The 15,929-nt window shown below is 52.4% G+C and overlaps 1 protein-coding gene across 14 annotated transcripts in view; it reads left to right on the top strand.

Moving 5' to 3' along the window:
• PPP6R3 (protein phosphatase 6 regulatory subunit 3) overlaps nt 1-15,929 on the top strand; it is a 97,034-nt gene that overhangs the window by 31,795 nt on the left and 49,310 nt on the right. For all 14 annotated transcript variants that reach the window (XM_045297308.1, XM_030887559.2, XM_030887558.2 and 11 more), the window contains exon 3: nt 4,988-5,128. The gene's annotated coding sequence lies outside the window, so the exon portion shown is untranslated. The remainder of the gene's footprint in view (nt 1-4,987; nt 5,129-15,929) is intronic.

Here is a 15,929-nt window from a genome sequence, read left to right as displayed (position 1 = left end):
TATCGGTGGAAGCTTCTCTCCCACAGCTCTCCGTGTCCTCCTCCAGCAGTCTGCTCACAGCTACACCTCTCTCTGTGCATTTTGGGGGCGTCCCGCCCCCCCTTCTGCCTTTGTGTTCTTGGTGCTCACCGAGCTCCCCAGCACTTGTCTGTGTGTAGCTTCCCACCACCACGGCTTTCTGACTCACTTAGCTCCTGGCTACGGGGTCCTGGCATTGGTTGGGGTGGTCCCCTTCCAGTTTGGGTCCTGTGTCTAGAATCGGGAGCCGGGCTTTCTTTTCTACACTGTGCTCGCCGGGCCAGCCTCCTCTCAGGCTTCCCTGGCTGCACATGTGCAGGGACTGCGCTTCCCTTGCCTTCCTTTCCTCCCCCTCCTCCCTCTAGTTCTTCTTCCCCCACGGCCACCCAGTTCCTGCTGGGCTTCCCCCTGTGCTGGGCCTTAGATGAAACCAAGAAGTCACTAAAGCAAGAAGACAGGTCAGGTAAATTTGTGCCAATCCTTTATTGTGTAGCAGAAGAAAGGGCCATTCAGTCTCAGAAACCTTATTGACCAGCATACTGGTACTCTTGATGTTATTGTTGATTTTTTAAAATGCCCTCTTAGTTCTCATTGGGACTGCTCTGGATGGGGACCTCTTCTCCACTTACTTGTGTCCTGTCTGTCCAGTGGGGTTGACAGCACTTCCGGTTTCATCAGTTTGTCGTGCTTTCGTTACCACTCAGCTCACTAGTGGGAAAGTGCAAACAGGTGTCCAGCGCAACTTTGGCATTCCTGGAACGGCTTCTTTATTTTAGGGGGAGGGTAATTAATACATGTGCCAATCACTAATTCACCCTCAACCTTTCCAGACTGCCTCCCATCCAGGTGTCTCCTCAGTCCCACCCTTTTGAATTGATGCCTTGCCTGGCTCTTGGCTGGGCTGCCGTGTGCCCTTTCCCACCTGCTCCCCTTGTCTTGGACCCCAGGGGTTCTTGTCCTTCTCGCTGCTCTCCCCCTGTCTTAGTGACACACTGTCTAGCTGCTTTCTGTGAGAAGGGTCCAGAGGGGGTGCATCCGTGAGACTTCTGCTTCGGAGGGCAGGTCAGAAAGCACTGCTACAAGGTCACAGGCACCTGCCCTAGGCCGAATTCTCCAAACACGAAGCTGTTGCTTCTCTCATATCCTCCACTCAGCTCTCTTAAGTTTCTGCAGGCTCTGTTTCTATCTCGGGCCCTCCCCTGAAGGATTCCGCAGTCATGGATTGCACACGCCAGACTGCAGCTTGGCATCCAATTGTTTCTTTCCATGCTCTTGAGTTTGAGGAATAAAAGGAGGTCTGAAGGGGCAAGAGCCGGTGGAGGGGAGGGTGAGTACAGTTGCCTAGTTGTGTGAGTCTGGGTAGACTAGAGAAACAAATTCATAGACATGTGTATGAGAGAGTTTTATATAAGGGTAATTGTACATTAAAGCATCCCAGCCCAGTCCAGTTCAGGCCCATAAGTCCGATATTAGCCCATATGTCTGATACCAGTCTATAAAGTCCTCTTCAGACTCATGAAACACATGCAATGACGCTGAATGCAGGATGATCACAGGCCAGTGGGTAGAAAGTCTCTGGATCCAGTGGCGCTGTAAGCATCTCTGCGCTGGCAGGGGTCTCTGCGTGGCTTCTCCAGCTTCAGAGGTCTGTTTGCATCGAGGTAGGTTCATGTGGCTTCTCCAGCTCAGGATACTAGTGTAGTTCCATGTGTCTTGTCAGCTGCAATGTCTCTGAGGGAGTGCAGAGATTCCCGCCTCCAAGGAGGAAAAACCAGATTTCCCAGCATTCTCAGGAGAAAGCCATGCCCACACAGAGGTCTCATTGGCTGTTTCCAGATTGGCAGGCTAGACTCCACCCCTACACTCTTAATCCTCAAATTGACCCCAGATTAGGTGACTGCCACAGGAGTGAAATGCTCTCAGGACCATCACTGCTCCCCTCAGAGAATGAACAGGCGCATTGTTACGACGGAAAAAATCCCTTGGTGCAACTTGCTGGGTAGTTTTTTAACTTTGGAGTTTTCCATTTTCCATCTTCTTCCAAAGGAGACCCTGGTGATCATCCTGTGGCCTTTGAGAAAATCTATTTGGGTCACCTCTTTGGAGTTCCCAAAAAAGTCACCATCACCTTCTGACCTGACCTCCCTGCCCTGAATGGAACTGGCTCAGCAGACACCTTAATGAGACGAAGAGGACTTTCCTGCCGTCGTCTGCTGGCCGCCCGCCGAGGCCTGTGTGAGCACGTTTGGTTTGGGGAAACCTGTGCCCTTGTCAGCCAGCAGTGCTCGCTGACGTCCCTGTAGGCATACTTGACTGTGAGGCAGGGTAGTCGCCTGGGCTTCTTCAGGCGCTATACTTTCGCTTTCTGCTTTCTAGTTTACACCGGAGAGATTTGAAGCTTGCCTGGTTTCTGGACCTTTGTACAGGACGGAGCTTCTCTTCTGTGAACTGGCAGGGCCTCTCGCTAGAAGCTGACTTCAGGAATTTGGGGAGGATTCTTTTTGATCCCTCCTTCCTCTGCTCCCTGGTTACTTGGGTGTTGGATGCTCCAGCTGGACGTCGAAGTTTCTTTTATCTTCTCTACTGTAGCTTCCAGCCTTCCTGCTAGCTTTCACCTTTTGCTGGGGTGGGGGGGGGTTTCACTTCCAAGAGCTCTTTGGACTCTCTCCCCCTGTCTGCAGGACCCCTGGTGGCACAGTGGCTTGAGAGCAGCCCCAGAGATGTGAGGCCAGAGTTCTCTGTCTTGCCCAGGAACCGTGGATTTTTTGACACCAGGAGGGACCCAGCCTAATGGCCCATGTGGGCACAGGTGCTCTTGTAGCAAACACGCACACTAAGGCGTGTGGGCCAAAGGACGCTGGAGGGCCCTCATGCTGGCTATGGTCGCCATGTGGAAACAGTGGGCAGGGAGGCTTCCCATGCCATCCACAAGATTGAAACGATTGGAAAACAGGGTTTTGACCGTGAGGCCTCGGAGAGGAAACAGCGGACTGGAAGTGGCTTGGTGGAGCTGGGGCTGTGGGCTTTTCAGGACTGACCTGGGGGATTCCAGCTCAGTGTGTCCAGCACCTTTCTCAGTAAGTCGGGTCACTAAAGGCACTTGCAGTGGCCCACCTGGTGAGGAGAGGTGGTGTTTGCTGGCCGAGGCCCGGCACCCAGGAGGGCTGGGCAGGCGTGGCCTCATTCAGTCCACAGGTTATGCTAGCTCAGACTTCCTGTTAGCATCTGGGTGCCTGCTGAGGTGGGGAAGGGGGTGGACTCTGCCAGAAGGGCATGAAGAACAGCAATAGAGGGGATAGGTCAGTCGAGTTGCCACTCCCCAGTGTGTGAGAAAGCCATCTCAGAAGCAGAAACGAGGGGCTCCTGGCACCGTCTGGAAGAGCACCCAGCAGAGTCTATGCCACACTGGGTCCCGGTGGCCACACACGGAGTAGTGCTGGACCAGGAGACTGGTTTAAGTTGCCCTAGTGGAGTCTCCATCCCCAGGGGTGGGTGGCTTCAAGCTAGAAGGTGGGGACTGGAGCTCACTCACAGGTGCCTCTGCAGAGAAGCCCCACAGCCTGTCCATGGGCAGGAAGTCAGCCACAGAAGGCCCTGACGAGCACAGAGGTCCTCTGATACAGAGGGGCGGCCAGGACACCTCCTTGGCTCGGGGTTGAGTGGGTATGAAGCTGGGCCTTGATTGCCATTTTCTTGGGTATCTTTGCTGCTGACGTCCTATGCTTGCCACCTCCCACACGGGGAAGTTGCCCTCCTCAGTGTCCGCAATGTAGACCCTGGCGTTCCCTCACCAGCCTGAGCAGTCAGTGACAGACCTTTTAAAGACAGGAAAACGGACTGTGTCTGAGCTTACTTCCCATGCCTTACATACACACCTGGATGGATGCCAGATGTGAGAGCTGGGGCTTCCCAGTGCACCTGTGTTCAGGGAGGGAGAGACACACTGCAGAGGTGGTATGGGACCAACATGGGGCCTGGGAACATTGCAGGCTAAATGGCAGAGGGAGGGGTGGGGGAGGAGGAGAGAGTGAGCGAGCGTGCGTGCGTGCGTGCGTGCGTGTCTGGCACACCTGAGACACGGCATGGCCAGGCTGAAGTCACTCTCTTCCTGTGACGGCAATGACCGCTGCTATCTGGAACTGGCATGGTGATTTAAGCAACCCTTCAGAAGATCATCTATTCGTTTTCATCTGTAGGTTCCCAAAATGCAGAGGTGTAAAATGCCGTTTTCAGAAGGAAACAACCTTCTCTTCCTTTTTACCCGGGATTGCTATTTTTGTGGGTGACTCATTTGGTGTGTTTTACAGGCAGTTAAGCATTGTGGCTCTGTATTCTTTTCTCAGAGGGAAGGTGGGGAGTTGGGTCACAAAGTGGTATGAGCACCGTGGAAGCATGGAATTGGGTGCCCAGTGTGGGTGCCAAGGAGGCGGCCACAGAGGTGCTTTCTGACTCTGGGCCACACCCTGTCGGCAGAGTGAGACTTTGCTGCCCAACCAAGTGAGCAGGGGAGGGCCTGGGAAGACCGCTTCTCTCCTCTGCGCACACCACGGTCTAACGTGGGAGACCACCTTGGCTGCAGCTAGTTCTTCAGTGGCCTTAACCTTCTTGCATGGGTCCTGGGCAGAGCTATGCTCATTTGAAAGTATCCCCGGGGGCTACTTGGGGATGTTTGTAGGAAAGCCCTTTTCAATTAGGTTTGGTGTTCTGAAGCCCGGGCCCTTCGAAGCTGGCCCTCTGTTGGATAAAAAGAGCATTGCTGTCCTCACAGGACAAAAGCGTGTTTGTTTCCCCTCACTGATGGCACCGTGATGGTGTCTGTATATTATTTCTGGGTTGTCATTTAGCTGAGGGCTAAAGAATGTCTGTTTCTCTGTAGAAAAATCCGCAGTGGAGTGAGCCCACCACACCCCCACCCCCTCCTGCAGGCAGAGCAGGCTCTGATGTCTGATGGTATCTGCTTTCCCTACAGGAGACCTGTTCCCACCCTGTGCCCATCCTTCTGCTCTGCTCATGCAGTAACTTGGGAGACAGCTGCTGCCTGGATAACCTGTGATGGGCAAGGAGCCACACAGAAGACATTTCTTTTAATTTTTAACCTTTGGTTTGCAAGGTAGGTATGGGACACCTCACCCAGGTGAGCAGAGCCGCCCGTGAAGCCCAGAGAGGGAGGGGAGGGCTAGTTTTGTTTGTGTTGCTGATTTAAACCAACCAGAGCACGCTGGGCTTCTAGCCAGCCACCGGCTGCTTTTAAGTCCTAATTGCTATTGCTCTGGGACTCTGGACTGGAACTTTTTATTGAGGACGAGAGGCTGACTTGTATTTCACTTTCGGCTCAATTGGCACTTACGAGGAGGTGGACCAGCAGGGTCTTGGTGGGACATGCTCTCCTGCTTAACTGGATTTCATGGTGAGACAAGCCAGGCCATCACCTTGCCCCGCTGGTTACATTCCAGACCCTTTGGTCCTGTTTTTATTGTTTTCATTTCATCTGCTCACTTACAGACCTCAAGCTCCACCCTCCTCTGATATTCTGGTCCTTCCACTCTCGCCCCACGTTACTCTCCTGGGCGAACTCCTGCTCCTCTGTGGCTGACTTCATCCCTGCCAGGGCTCAGCTCTTTCGGCTGCTTCGATGTAGTGGTTACACATGGACTGCCAACCACACAGCAGTTTGAAACTACTAGCCACTCCTGCAGAGAAAGAGAAGGGTTTCTACTATAAAGAGGACTAGCCTTAGAACCCTACAGGCGTCCTACCATGTCATCTGTTGTGAGTCAGGGTCGACTTGATGGCAGTGATTTGGTTCTGAGATTCTGGATGACTCCAGCTCCTCTAAGAGTGCTTAGGAGTGAAATGACCTTGGGACTTTTCCTCTCTGGCCGGACTGTGCAAGAGCCCTGGTGGCACATCGACTCTGGCAGTGGGTTTGCTCTGGGAACCACTAGAAGCGCTTGGACTAGGAATTTTGGCATCTCCTTGATAATGCCTAGAGTTGTTACATAAATAACCAGCCAACCCAACAAACCAACCTGCTGCCTTTGAGTTGATTTGTGTCTTGTAGGGACCTTATATAGGGTTTCTGAGACAGTAAATCTTAACAGGAGCAGACAGCTCCATCTATCTTCCTGAGGGTAGCTGGTGGTTTTGAACCGCCGACCTTGTAGTTAGCAGCTGAACCTACTGTGTCACATAGTGGGCGTTTCTCAGAGTGATATAGTTCAGGCTTTTCCCCTCTGTTGAGCTCCTTCTTGTTTTTGTTTTATCTGCTGGGGCCAGACTCCAAGCTTTGGCTACCTCAGAATAGTTCAGTGGTTCCTCTTTCCCCTAAGCTTGGTTCGTCAGCTGCCCCACACTGTTGGTGCACTGCCTTCACCTGCTTTCCTCGAACAGACTCCCGTGCTGCCTTCACCACCCACCAGGACACCAGGCGGCAGCGGGAGCAGAGGGGCAAGCACGTCGGCTCCCGCCTGTCCCCTTGGCTGTGTCCACAAGTAGTCCGTCATGATGGGTTCGCAGAGGGGCACCCCACTTCCTGGCAGGTAGTGCCTTAGACTCGGGCACCCCACACTTCAGCTGCACAGGCCCAGATGGTCGATATTTTAGGTTTGTGGGCAAGAGACCAAAATACTTAAGTAGATAGAGGATACTATGAAGGGACTTATGTAACAACTGCTTTTCATAGATTTTTTTTTTTAATTGATGAATTGCCGAATAATAACAGTTGAGATGAACTTTTTGGTCCTGCAGGTCTGTAATGAGGAAAATGGCAATTTTCCCTGCGTGTGGGGGGCTCAGATTGTGAGCTCTCTTCTTAACACCCTCACGTACAGCCCTCCGGCACGTCCGTCTCCAGATCTTCGCCTGGCGGGGGAGTGCTTTCAGCCTCAGCGAGGCAGCGCCACTCCTATCCAGAAGCAGTGGATGTGGCTTTAACTAGCCACACACAGCATGATGGGATTCTTTTCCACGCCTGTTTGTATTTGCCTTTTAGCTTGTTCGGACATTGCACGTTCATCGCCTCTGATAGCAGTTACGTGGTTTTGAAATTCAGGAATTTTCACATCCCTGGAGGCCTGAGAGATGCTGATTAACTGATTTGAGTTCAGAGACTCTCTCTGCAGCAGATTGGCAGGGGAGCGGAGATTGCACTCACTAATGTTAACGCTTGGCAGTAGGAAGCATATAAAACAACTGAGATGATGTGGGATTTCAACCAGGTCTGTTGTCGACATGGTATCACTGTTGTGGGGGCTCCCATTGGCCTGTCCCTTTTGCTGGTTGGGCATCAGAGCCAGTTCCACTTGGGCTTGGGACGAATTAGTGGTCTCTCAACTTTGAAGATGTTCCACTTGCTGCCAGTTCAATTCTTGCAGATTTTTCAGATGCTGCTGAGGACGGCATCTGAGCCCCACCCCAGGCAGACCAACAGGGGCGGCTTTGCTGCCCTCAGACCCGCGCCTAAGCCTAGGCAGCCAGCCTCTGCCCTTCTGGCAGCCTGGAGCGCCTCCAGCATTCGTGCTCGATGAGAACGAAGCTTGCAGACTCTTCACAGGCTAGTTTGCCGCGGCCCCTTTCTCTGTCAGTGGCAGTCAGGCCTGCTTGGATGGCCCCCAGCAGCTCATGAGGTACAGCTGAGTTTTCACGTGGGGAGGCAGCCTGTGCTTTGGGGAGTGGTTGGAAGGAGTGCTTTGCTTGGTAGGGTTGCCTGGTCCCGGGCAGCTCCTGCAGTTCAGGCGCTCTGAACATCGCATAGCAAGTGAGGCTTTTTGCCATCTGACTGCATCACAAACCACTCGCGCCTCCGTGCCCTGAAAGCACAGGGTTGGGCACAGTGGATCTTCTGTTTGGGCTGTGATGTGATGGGTGTGCGTGTGCAGAGATGGTGAAACCGTGCCGCTGTCTGACAGGAGGGACCCAGACAGGGACAACCACAATTCCTCGCTAGATAAGGGAGGTGTAGGCACTCGCTCCCGTAGGAGTTCCGTTGAAATTTGTGTGGACACTAGAATTTGAACCTCACAGACTCTTCCTGGGGCCATCAAATTGTGTTCTTTTTACTCCTCACACACCTACCCAGTAGACCATTTAAAAACCATGCTTGGCTGTGGGCAGGGAGGAGCAGGCAGCAGACCAGCCTGCTTGTGGGCTGTGGCCTCCTGACTTGTGAGCTACATGCCCGGGCTGCCCTGCTGAGCTCAGTTCCTCGGTGTGGGTGAGGCCTGAGGACGTCTGTCAGGAGACCCAAGTGTGTACTGAGTGGGAACCCATGCACACAGCTCTTATTCACCCTGACTTTGGTGCAAGAAAAGATCTTTTTAATGACTTAAAAGCCACACGTGCGCAGCAAGTCAAAGTGACTGATGACTTTGTTGCCAGTCGAACTAAAACACCCAATCCACTGCCCTTGCATTGATTCGAAACTCACAGGAACCCTTTAGGGCCGGGTCGGGCTGCTCCTTAGGGAGGGTGTCTGCGGCTGTAAATCTCTGTGGAAGCAGAAGGCTTCATCTTCCTCCCTTGGGACAGCAGGGGGTGAACCTTGTGCGAGTGCACCGAGCCACTGCTTACGTGGCCATCATGGGGGCTCCTTTTGGCAGGAAGGGTTCGTTCAACTGTTTCCACACAAAGACAAAGTCTGTTGTAGGGGTGGTTGGTGAGTCAGGCTCTAAGGGGGGGAGGGGGGGCCCTGCCTGTCGTTGTCTTTGAAAAAAAGTTATTTCTTGTTGCTTTGAAATGTTTACACCTTCCTTCAGGATGTCCACCTGTTTGGTGTAAGTGGATTCAGAGATTTTTCTGCCAATGCCATCCTTGTCTCAGTAATGTCTGCCCCCCGTGGCGCCCCTCGGCCCCCTCCAGGCCTGAAATTGGTAACTCCCAGGTGGCAGGGAGACAGGGCTATTCTTCATTGGAACACGGAACTGCCCTGTGAGGGTTTTGTTGTACGGTGGTTTGGTTAGTTGGATGTATTGCTTGCCTGCATGCACACATGAGCACGGAATACATTTCAGAGAGTGCGGCCACCGGCAGCGTCTGGTTCTGTGCTTGGCGGGCTACTGATGGCTCATAGCATCCTGAGTGTGTACTAAGGGCTGCCGCATTTTCTCTTTCACAGATTTCTACTTGGCCATACTGTTGGAGACAGAGACAAAAGTCACAAAGGATCGCAGGGTCATCATGTTGTTTCCCTCCCCACCCCTGCTACCTCCACCGTCTTCACTGCTTCCTCACTGGCTTCCATATTTCGCGACAGTGGTGTGGCGATGAGGGTGTAGGTCGTGCACGTGCAGTACTTCACGTCCTCCCACTCTAGCTGCGGGCAGCTCCTGGCGAATGTCAAGGCGGAAGGTTATGCTGTCAGGCGTCAGCGCAGTCATTTAAAGTGCTTGCATTCTTTGGTAGAGCATTTTAATTTCCCCAGACTTAAATCATTGCCTTTTTGGTGTCTTTCTATTAATTTTCTCCACATGCAGAATTCTTCCCAGTGTGGTTGGATAGATACATCAGGCAGCCTGGCTGCGTCCTCTGCTTGGGCAACTTTGCCGTCGGTGGACGGCTGTGCTGGGACCTGCAGTGGCTGTGAGCCTTAGAGGTGACTTTGCCGCTCGGCTGTGCTGGCCCCCCAGGTTCTTCACGTGACACTAGGTCAGCTCACCCCCATACCAGTTACTGGCCTGTGTGGGTGATGCTCGTCTCCTCGTAGCTCCCGAGAGAGCAAGTGTGAACAAGTCTTTCAGCCTCAGTGACCGAACGAACACACTGCTTTCTAGAATTGCTGCCAAGAAAAGTGATTGCACTCTCGTCTCCATTTTGAAGGAGGAGTCTTCTCTCTAGGAAAGGTGGCGTGCTGTGCTGTGTATACCTCACATGCCTGGGTTTTTACACTCAGGTGACGGCAGTGCCCAAGGAGGCAGAGTGGGGGGGACAGAAAAGGAGGGACACCTCCATGCTGAGCTTGCACCTACTCAAGGCATCGGTGGTGCTGTATGAAAGGGCCTGGCAATGGCATGGAGCCGGCCAGCATTTCCCTCCGCTGGGCATCAGGGCTGACTTTCAGTTCTGGAAGGCCTGGTTGGGTTGGTTGGTTTCTTGTCCGGCCTGTGGAGTTTGTGGGACGCATGCTGTTAGGGGTTGGACCTTCTCACCAGTCCATTGACATTCTCCTGGCCCTTGTTTCTCTTCTTTCCTTCAGTGTGATTCCCTGACCTTTCCAGAGCAGTGCACTGGGGGGGTGGGGCATTTCCATTGACCAGGTGCCCACAGGGTTTCTGGGTGAGGTTCATGTGCCGCCCCTTTATGAGAGGGTAACAGCAGCATGGTGACCTTAGTGTAACTTGCTTTTCCAAGTGGAAACTTCTGCTGTGGCCCTGATAGATCTCCCTTGGCCTTGTGCCTGTGCCCAGCACTAGCCCTCAGCATGGTCTAGTTCCGATGGCAGGGATTCTCTGCTGGCAGCTCTGCGTCCTTGTGTACGTGCCAGGCTTCCCTTGTCTCAAAGATCCTTATTGGGTCCCAGGTCACTAGTTCCCCTGCCACCTGGCCATCTTTTATGGGTGCAGTGTGGTTGGCAGTCTCTGGGTGGTGCAGGTTCACATCGCCCGTCCTTTTCCATGCAGGTGTGTGGCTGCCACACCCTGAGGTGACTTTGTGCTGTGGTGTGGCCGGAGTTTGTATTGACCTTATAACCAACTCCAATTTGGGGACTTTTTGGTCTTTCTTCGCTTTAGTAAGTTCTTAGGGCTGGTTTTCCCCTAACATGTGCTTCAGTGTTTATTCAAAAGAACGCCCCATTTACTCACACGTCATACGCGTCTCTGTGTGGTCTTGGTGGCAGGCTCAGTTTGAATGCTGCCTGTCTATAACATCAGCAGCTGTGTTTGCGCCCTGGTGAGTCAGGGAGCTGGGCTCCTCGCATGCACGCGTCAGACTGAGCTGCCCCCTGGCTCAACTGTAAAACAATTGCCCCGGTAAAAGGCCGAAGATTCCTGAGAGCCCCTTGGTCTCGGGCTGCCCTGCTGTCTGAGCCACCCTCCTATTCTTCCCACCCTGGTCGCCCAGAAAGTGGGCAGACTCGAGCCAGACACACCTGAACTTGGTTTCTAGTTTTCCAAAGCTTGTTCACCAGCTCATCGGACCTCTCTGAAGCTTCACTTTCCCACCGGTAAAATGGGGACACAAAAGTGAGCTGGCTTTGAAATTGAGAGTGGGTGTGGTGTGTCTTTGATGGGTCCAGCCCAGCGTCCAGTTTGGGGCAGCCTCTGGATAGTTGGCAGTTACAACTTTGTTCACTAGACCGTTGGCATGGTGGGCTTTTCAAGGAGCCTCTCTGGCTCCCAGAGTCCACACTCCCTCCTTCCAGTGTCCGCAGTTCATGACCTGCCTTTCCTGGTCCAGAACCCGGCTGTGTCACCTGTGTTCCCTGGTGCAGTGTCCATTCACAGCCCTCTTGATGGGGTGGTTTCACAGGTGCTGGTGGGTGCTGTCAATGTGCTTTAGACATTAACCTTTCCCACAGGGTTGGTTCCTGAAGAACCCCTCCTCCAACCTGGTTTTCTTCTAAGACAGTGTTTAAGCCCTTGACTCCTAACTGGAAAGCTCCGCAGGAGGAAGCGGAGACGATTGAAGGTGTAGGTTTTGAGTTCTTTCAGCGTGTGCTCAGAGGGGTGCATCCTCCTTTAGACTCTTTCTGAAGGAATCGCGCGCGCGTGCGCGCATGCCTTACAGTTTCTGCTGAATTTGGACAGGCTGTCAGGAATGAAATCTGAGCCCACACCCACTCTTACCAGAGTGGTGACCGGACCCTCTGTCAGAGCTGGAGGGCTCTCCTGGCTGTGAGTGCCGTGCAAGCAGACAGCCGGGCTTCTCTTCCTTGGTGTGGGTTCAGTCTGCCTACCTCTCAGTACATGGGAGCCCTTGCCTGTAACACGTCTGTGACCAGTGCCGTGACCTCGTCACTTGCTTCAGGTGATTGAGTCTGATTGGGTATGGCTTACTTTTCACTTGGCCTTGACTTGGGAAGATTACTCCCATTTCCCCAGCCCCATAAGCAGTGGTGCAGCCCCCCTTCCCATTTATGTGGTGCTGCCAAAAGTCCTGTTCCTCTTGCCTGCTGGCTCCTTTCACTGAGATGATGCAGTTTTGTGGCTTGTCTAGTGTCCCACCTGTTCTCAGTGCAGGGTGTCATGCTCTGGCAACACGGCTTGATAGTGTGCAAGTGAGGCAGGCCTGGCTTCTTTCTGTCCCAGAGAGAAGTGGAAACAGCGAAGATAGTGGCACGCGTTAAACAAGGGAGAGCTGTATAAAGAGCTCAGTGGACGAAGCAGTTACTCAAAGCCCAGGTTCCTCTTCCGGGGCCTTCTTCCTCCAACACCTCCCCAGCCCCGCATCGAGCTGTACTGCTGGGAGAGAGTGGCTCCCGGCACCATGGGGTCACCCCTTCAGAGTGCCTCTGCATTCTTCTGTTTTATAGATCCTTTCTCCTGTGCCCTTTGGAGCTGGCCAAGGAAGCAGCCACCCACACCCTTTTCCAGCCACCAGCTCCCCACTGGGTCTTGTCAGACAGCGTCCAGTTCCCAGACCCTAGAGCCTGGGTCGAGGAGGCCAGGTGCCCACAGCTGGTTTGTTCCCAGCCTGCCCAGCAGCTGCAGGGAGACTTGGGCACGGGTTTGACTTGGCCAGTGTGTGCTTGCTTGTGTGCTTTTGGGCTTTTGTCACTGCAAATGCTCATTACTTTCCCAAGCACAGCTTGGAAAGGCAATGGGATGTGTCTGTCTACCGTACCATACCTTGCCATTTGGAAGTCTCTCCTGTGTGTAATCTGGACCATCCCCTGAGTCCTAAGGCAAGTCCAAGCTGCCTGTGCACACATAGCGTACAGATCTGGAGGATACCTGATGTACCCCTGGCTCTGCCTCCGGAGAAGCCCAGGGGGTCAGCCAGGTATGAACTGTGGGGATAGAACTGTGTCTGCACAGTCACAAGGGACTACCCCAGAGGTTCACACATGCCCCACTTTTTCCTTCTTGAGGTTGTTCAGACACCCACATTCTCACCCTGCCTCTGAGTCCCTGCAGTGTGACCCCTTGGGGTTGTGCAGAGTAGAATTTACCCACCTGGATGCAAAGTTGCTGAATTCAAGCAGCTGTTTGTGAATAGAAGGTTCTGGACTTTAAACTGGGTGAGGTTCACCCTGTTGGTCTCATTGCTCACTGCTCATCTCTGGATAGGCAGTGTTGGCCTCCTTTGGCCAGCTGTACTGTTCACCTGTGTCTCCACTAGTGGTGAAGGTGAGAGCATCGGGGCATTTTCTGGCTTCAGGAACTCTTCAGCTGCCGACTCACCTACTCTTCACCCTCTTGGAGAAAACCGTGTGCCATGTGGGAGTGGTTTGCGTTTTAGTTGACCAGCTCTGGGGCCAGGAGAAAGATGGTTTGGTCTCTGATTTAAAAGCCCGTGCTTTGGTTTGTTAATTCACTACAAGGACATCCTACTCAGACCAGTCTGGGGGATAAATTTATAGCCTGTGCATGTTGAAGTTCTGTCCTTTCCGTCATCCCCCCCTTTCCCCTGAGTGTCTATGGACTGACTGTCACTTCAGGGCCCCAGCAATGGAACGTTGGTCTTTCAGATCCAGCCGCTTGGTGACTCATTCAACAGTGCCTTTCGTGTCTAGCCAGATGGCTGTGTGGCTGAAAGGTAAAACCCATACCGCTGGTTGCCGAGGCTGCCATGGGAGTTGTGGTCAGTGCTGTTGAGTTGCCTCTGCCTCACTGCAACCCCGTGTGTGCAGAAGAAGCACTGCTCACACCCATGTTGTGAGAGCTCATTGTCGAGCTCCTGGCTTTCTCCCTCTTCTCAATGACCTTCCACCTTAGCGATCATTCCTGAGACCACGATGACGTCTCTCCACTGCTAGGGAGCATTCTGGTAGTTGAGCCCCCCAAATACAGATTCGGATCGGGGGTGGCAACCTATGGTGCTGTCAGCATTCTTCTCCAACATCATAAGTCAAATGCATTAATTCTTCTTTAATCTTACTTATTCAGTGTCCAACCTTCTCGTGCTTAGGAGGAGATTGAAAACACCATGGCTCTGGTCAGGTGCACCTTAGTCCTAGAGTAAGATCTGTGCTTTCCCGTGCTTTAAAGAGGTCATGTGCCACAGATTGCAATGCTTGGCTGTTGCTTCCATGAACATTGATTGTGGGTTCAAGCAAGATAAAATCCTTGACGTCAGTCTTCATTGATCAGGATGCTGTCTGTTGGCCCAGTTATGAGGTCTTGGTTTCCTTTTTTTTTCATACTTCCTCCCCTCCCCCTTTCTTGGTTTTCTTTATGTTGGGTTGTCATCCACACCAGAAGCGGCAATCCTTGAACTTCATCTGCAAGTGCGTCAAGTCCTCACCTTCAGCAAACAGCTGTGGTACTCTGCATATACGGAGCAGGTTGTTAATAAATCTTCCTCCAGTCCTGATGCCAAGTTCTTTTTCATCTAGTCCAGCTTCTCGTATTACTTTCTCAGCATACCGCTGTTGTAGAAGTCTAATGAAAGGTACCACCCCGACACACACTTTTCCTGGGTTTAAACCAGGCAGTCGTGTTTCCTTGTTCTGTTTGCACAACCAAGAGGTCCATGGACAGGTTCTGTGCGATCACAGGGAATGTTCTGGAACCCTCAATCTCAATGCAATCCATTGTTTATGATGACCCACACAGTCAATAAAACCCATGTAAATATCTTTCTGGTATTCTCTGCTTTCATTCAGTACCCGTTTGACATAAGCATTGATAGCCCCTGCTTTTCTTGCTCGTCTGAATCCAGCTTGCAGTTCTGACAGGTCCCTGTCAGTGTACTGCTACAGCCATTGTTAATTGATTTACAACAACATTTGATTTGCGCGTGAGATGAATGATACGGTTTTATAATTTCCACGCTCTGTGGAAATCCCCCTTGCTGTGGAATGGGCACAAATAAGGATCTCTTCCAGTTGGTTCACCAGGGTGCTGCCTTCCAGATTTCCTGGCTTAGACAAGTGAGTGATCCTAGCTCTTCAACTTGTGGAAACATTTCCATTGGTGTTCCTTCAGTCCCATTTAGTCCTTGGTCATGTGCCGTCCTTCGACATGGCTGGTGCAGTGGCTGTTGAACTGCGCACTGTTGAGGTCGGCTGTAGTTCGGTTTATATTTGCGCCTACCTCCTAGAAAGAAGATTCACTGTGGGAGTCTCTGTTTCAGATGTTACGGATTTTCAAAATGGGATTCTTCATTCAGGGTAGTAGAAAGTGAAAGGCTTTGGTTTTTTTATAACTATTTGTTGCTAAAGAAGTCCTTTTTGTGTGTTTCTGGGGTAGTAGAGGACATGGGGCATGTGCATGATGGCTCCATGCGGTGGCACTGAAGAATGATATCATGCTCGCTGCCACATGCCTAGGGCTGGAGCTGTGGATTACTTTCTTCCTGTGGTGATTGGGGCTTTCCAGCACCCAGAGCCTTTTCCTACAGCATCTGTGCAGTGCCGGGGATAAGCATGAAGGCCTTTAGGGTCCATGTTCCATCGGGGGAAACATCGTCACATGACCCTCCTCCCTCCCAGCCAGAGTTTAGAACCGTGGTCTAGCTGAGTGGCCAAAGAGGTGGGGTGGGTGTGGGTTGGAAGGACAGCTAGCTGTGTGCTGCTTAGCACCACCCAGAGCCGCCCAGACTGTCCCCAGCCAGTGTTGGCTGCCTGTCTGGCAGGGAGGAGGGTGGAAAGGGACCCAGCAGTGGGGACAGCAAGCATTGGTTTTTGAAAAAATTTAGTCATTTTATTGGGGGCTCTTATAACTCTTGTTACAATCCATACATCAATTGTATCTGACATTCGTACATATATTCATCGTTCTTTTCTAGACATTTATTTTCCTTTGAGCCCTTGG

This window comes from Echinops telfairi, unplaced genomic scaffold, assembly GCF_000313985.2.
Source record: "Echinops telfairi isolate 266 unplaced genomic scaffold, ASM31398v2 ScPeMD7_7417;HRSCAF=8455, whole genome shotgun sequence".
NCBI lineage: Eukaryota > Metazoa > Chordata > Mammalia > Afrosoricida > Tenrecidae > Echinops > Echinops telfairi.
Note: the sequence above shows the minus strand (reverse complement) of the source record. Positions and strands in the feature narration are given on the sequence as shown.